The following is a 5543-nucleotide window of genomic DNA, read 5'->3' as shown; positions in this document are numbered from 1 at the left end:
TAAGACTTTTATAATACGATATAGCTTAAAGCTAGATCAGAAATTCCCTTTAAAATTGGTTTGGTATTTGAATGAGGATTTGAACTAGAGTCCTATTTAATTATTGTCTTAATGAAAAACTGCTCAAAATTCAAATAATTCCAGATTTTTACTTAATAGCCTAAGTTTCCAATCTTAAATGTAGCTGCTGGAACTTCTAACGATATAAGAAATTATAATAAAATAAAATAATAAAAACGTTTCACTTGAAATTTTAACTGAATGGAATCCAAATGAAAATGGTGTAATTTTGTTTTCAACTGGTTTTTAGACTTGATAAAAAGCATTTCACATATGACTGAAAGATTTCAGGGACTTGAACCAGACGACTAATTTACAAAGTAAGAGCAGAGGTAAAATGTCTCATATTAAAAAATCCCCTTAGTTAGGGTATGCAAAGTAATATGCTAGTATTTAAGAGTATGCCAGCCATCCGGCAAAGGCCCAGTGCCAGTTGATGTGGTCGTAAATTTAGCCAGCGGTGACATCAGTAGCCATTGGACACGGGACACGGACCTCGACATGGTCATCGATAGGGATATCAATATGAACGGAAGCAACTGGGCCCCGGTCAAGGGGTATCGGCGGGGCACTCAGCAGCATTTACAAGTCAATAAAATCAATTTGGTAGGGGAAAGAAACAAACAAATTGACGACAGACAAACAGACAGACAGAAATACAGACAGCAAATTGGTATATTACTTAGGATAACACATGCCGCAGACCAATTATAATTCTAACGATAGCCCAGAAGGCACACAAAGCGCCTGTACAGGCCGACCTCTAATTAATCAATTATAAAACAAACGAATTCGATGCGTTGATAGCAGGAGAGACGAGCGAGACACAGAACGAGAGAGAAACGAGGGTCGCGACGCGCCAAAGGGATAAGCGAAGATTGTGTGGCATACACACACACACACGCACACACCTGGGACCTGATCCAAACAGCTGCTTGTGAAGGGGCAGCCTTGTGGCTGACAGCCACAGACTCTATGCATCTGCAGGTTCCAATGCCATGTCCATTACCAAGAGATATCTGAGCATTTGGCTTGAAGAACTTTTGCCGAAGGTAAGACGCTTTTCATATGTTATACTCTGTTCTAATGAAAACAAGTACGAATACTTAACTAGGAGTTAAAAGCAGTCGGCTAACTTTTATACAAACCGTTCAGAAATACGGCAAAAGCAACTATATTGCAGTGCTGAGAAAGCGAAGATTAGACTTTGAATGGACTCGGCTCTTCTTGTGGAATACCAGAGGCTGGTTTAGAAGCTTACCAGAACTTTTCCCTTTGCTACACCCCCAACCGAAACACACACAAGTTCTCTACTCAAGAGAAAATGGAAAATTTGCAGAAATGTTCATAATACTCAAAAACTGCGAGACATTCAAAATGTTGAAGGCCACTTTTTGCGAGATAATTCAAATATTCTAATCAGATGCGATACGAACTGGTCATTGTACAAATTATATTTAATTTACTCAAAGCTACAGATATGAAAAAGCCGAACTTAAATAATTTTAATTGACGCACATTAAACTGAAATTACCTAAAAAAAAAAAACCAAACAAAACATTAATTTGCAAAAACAAAAAGGCGAAAAAACGAAACTAAAAAATTGAAACTGCAAAACAAAAGGAAAAAAAGTAAAGGCAATTAAGTAAAAAATGCTCAGCGCTACCCGGCTAGCCACGGCTTTTTAGCCGGTACACGCACTAATTACCAAAAGTATTTTTCATTTTTTTTTTTACAAAACAATTCCGAGTAGCCATGAGTTGTTGTTGTTGTGTTTTCATGTTTTCCACAATTAGATTTACGAACAAATGAAATTACCGCGCTTTCGTTTTAATTGTTGCCTGCTTATTGGGCAGTCGAGCTAGTCGGCATATCTGGAATTGTTTGGGTAATCGACAGCGTGGGTAACCACACCCGCACCCTCATCCTCACCATCCAGCCAGCTGCCTTATCGTTGGCTGGAAATCTGGCGATTATGGCTTGCATAAACCAGTTAATAACGCGCTTCCGCTTAAGTCAAATTTTGTTGGCCACGAAAATTGAGTGAAAATGCACTTGGAAAGCAAACAAACATTTGTGTCGTAATGAAAGCAAGACAAATCGTCGTATCAAATTACAAAAAAAAAAAAATTATGGGCGGGCGCTTTTGTCAGGGTGAGGGACTGTGCACAGCCCTGCCAGGGCACCTGGGCTCTAGTTACACTCCCGCCTCCTTGCCAGTCATCATTAGCTGACAGTTGATTATGTCACACGCCTGCCCCATTTTGTGGCAAGCGCAGCCATTTGTAATTGAATTAATGTTAGCTGCTTTTTTTGGGTTCGGGTTTGGGTTCGGGTTCGGGTATTTAGTTGTATTTGGCCGCCTGCTATTTATGGGCCAAATGACAGGCGATGTCGCCTTATCGCTGGCATTTGATCGCGCGACTCCACTAACCCTAACTAATCGCACGTAATTAAATATAATTTGGTATCGTTTACAGTTGCGTTGCGTTTCGTTTCGTTTCGTGTCTCTGCACCGGCAGGTTGGCAGCCAGGCGGGGCTACCTATGTAGGCCACGCTGAGATTATGCCAAACGCATCGCTCGCTCGCATAATTAACCCACCCTGAAATCGACAGAGCCCAAGAAAGCAGCAATTGCAGGTGTGAAAGTTTTTCATACTCAATTCAGATGAGATATAACCAAAATGAAATACTATTTTTGGGCAAGTATGGAAGAATTGAAAGCAAGCCAGACCTATCCGCAGCTCGACATATTTATGTAAGCCGAAATTTCATTGCACGTTAAGACGGGAACGCATCAGTCAGGACAGTTTTATATATAGAGATAAGAAGAATAAATATAAAGTTTGAGAAAGTTGCCTAATAATTCTTAAGACTTAAAGGCTGCTAGAAGGAAATCCTCTTCCGCTGAACGAAATATGTTATTGCCTCAGTCAAAAAGGGGCAGACTGTTTGTATAAGCGTCGAATCATTCTACAGCATCAATGATTCCCATTAGCTGTCCTTGTGTGCTTTAAAAAACTAAGTCCAAGCCATTTTAAAGTTTAAAAAGAATTTAATTCAATCTAATGCTCATCTTAAATATGGCATAGAATGGCATATGCTCAGCACAGAGATCTACTTCGCAGCATTCCATCTGGCAGTTGCATTCGTGGCCTGGTAATGAAGAGAACGCCTCGGACAGGCGATAAGGCACACACACACATACTCAGAGAGGATGGATGGATGCACATAGCTGCAATTTGTTTGGCCCGGACCCGGTCTCTCAACATCAACTGGCACTTAATGTGCAGTTGGAACTGAGCGCACTGAGGAAAGCTGAGGAAAAGGCAAGGAAAACGCGCAGCAGAAATAAAATTATTTAATTGCGCAATTAAGTGCACATTTGTAACGTTTTGCGCGACATCTGTCCCCAGGTCGATGAAGAAACGGTAGAGAGACTAAAGCCTCGGACCCAGAGACGAGAGACCAAGACCAAGACCGAGACACCGGAAATTCAATTGTTGAGATAATAATTACATTAGGACGTGCGCGCATGCGCGACTCTGACGCGGACACAGACTCGAACTCGAACTGGAACTGGAAGTCGAAGTCGAGCTGGGACTCGGACAGAGCATATGGACTGACCAGGGACTAGAGCGTCTGGCCAGCTACTCCAAAATGAGCGCGCACACCTTGCGCGACGAGCTGATTGACACGGCCACATGGGGGACGCGAAGACCAGAGACCAGATAGCTTCCCCAGACGACCCGCTGTACATTGAACCCGAACCCGAACCTAAGCCCGTGTCCGTGCCCGTGCCCGTGCCCGAACCCAAGTCGAGCGGCCTTCTGTTTGCATTTCGCCTGTAAATGAAGCGTGAAATTGGCTTCAAGTGCAGCGACTGCAGCGTCGCATTGTTTACTTCTTGTTATGGGCCCCCGACAATGGTATAATACCTATAATATGTCCATATAATGGCAACACCAAACTATTTGTATGCAATTGCCATTAACACTTTATTTATTGCCTGCCCGAGAAGCGCACAGAGAGCAAGGTAGTAAGGGCGAGAGGGAGAGGGGCGCCGAGACTGCAGCAGTTGCAGCTAAATGGATCTGTGTGCTTGGTGCCGGGTTGAGGTTTAATGAAGTAGTTAGCCTGGTATGGAATGATTACAAATGGTCAGCTACAAAATAATCATACGGATCATGTAATAGCCCAGCGGCAGGCATTCAAATATAACATATATATCAAGTGAATTGAATTTAATTTAGGGAAAGAAGTTGGTCGAACTTGTAACTCGATTTCAGTTTATGTTTAAGTAAGACGTATGTAAAGTAAGTTAAGTCTTTTTAATTTAAAGCTTGAGGCTAAAAGAGGAATAAACTGTGGTAGAGTATTTTACGCACAGTTCAAGCTATGTTAAGTAGGCTAATTTCATCAGGAATGATCTTTAAGGGGAAAACATGGCGATTGTACTCAAAGCGATCAAAACTGAATCAAACGTATATATATATATATATATATATATATATATCTACTAACTAATAACTAATTAAACTAATGTAAATATTATGAAAAGAGATGATAGATAAAAATATATTCCAGCAGCATGGTATAAAACCAAGTTGGCTTTAGTTATAATATGTTCAAATGCAACTCTAGTTTTTTTTTTGAATTATATGGTTTGTTAGTTATGCCAAGAATCAGCCATCAATATCGTCTATAGCAGGTCAAGTATGTTAAATTTAGACGCCACGCTCTGACAAATGGACATCGTATTTTTTGTTAGTTACCTTTATAATCATAATTATTATACTTAATGCCCGTTTAGCTGAACACCATTTTGTCCCGCTTCCCGCTTTCTCTAACCATATCAGGCAATTAAGACCCTTGACAGTCGCCTCGCAGTTGGATTCAATAAACCAACAAAGTCATTTACGAGGCCCTTAACACTATCCAACAACAACAATTCTCAGCATATGCGTGATAGCTAAATTATTTAATTTACGAGCCGCAACAACAGCAGAGCAAAGGGAAATGGCTGAAGAGCTGCAAATGCATCGATGGAAAACGCATGCGAAAGCAAACAAAAAGTCGGGGAAATAAATTTCCATTTTGCTAATCAAATTTATTGCACTTTGTGCGAGGCTTATTCAATTACGTGCCACTCCACACACACACACGCACACACACACACTCGGGTGAATACACATGTGAGAGCGAGAGTGAGCGAGAGGCCGGACTGCAGAGAGAGAGCTTTACAGCTTTACAACGCCGGCAGCGGGCCGGTTAGCCGCCATTATTCGAGCGCTCATAGGTCGATGCTGATTGGCAGCGGCATGCGCTCTCTCGCTCGCACTGCAGCAAAGAAAACAGAGAGACAGAGAGCGAGAGTGAGAGAGTGAGATTGAGCGAGGCGGAGCGCTGCGTCGCTGCTCACCTGCCGGCCCGACACCTGCGATCCGTTCATTGCGATCGCGCCTGCCTCGATCGCATCGCG

The sequence above is a fragment of the Drosophila novamexicana genome, unplaced genomic scaffold (assembly GCF_003285875.2).
Source record: "Drosophila novamexicana strain 15010-1031.04,08,12 unplaced genomic scaffold, DnovRS2.1 tig00001059-arrow-arrow-pilon, whole genome shotgun sequence".
Taxonomy (NCBI): domain Eukaryota; kingdom Metazoa; phylum Arthropoda; class Insecta; order Diptera; family Drosophilidae; genus Drosophila; species Drosophila novamexicana.
Note: the sequence above shows the minus strand (reverse complement) of the source record.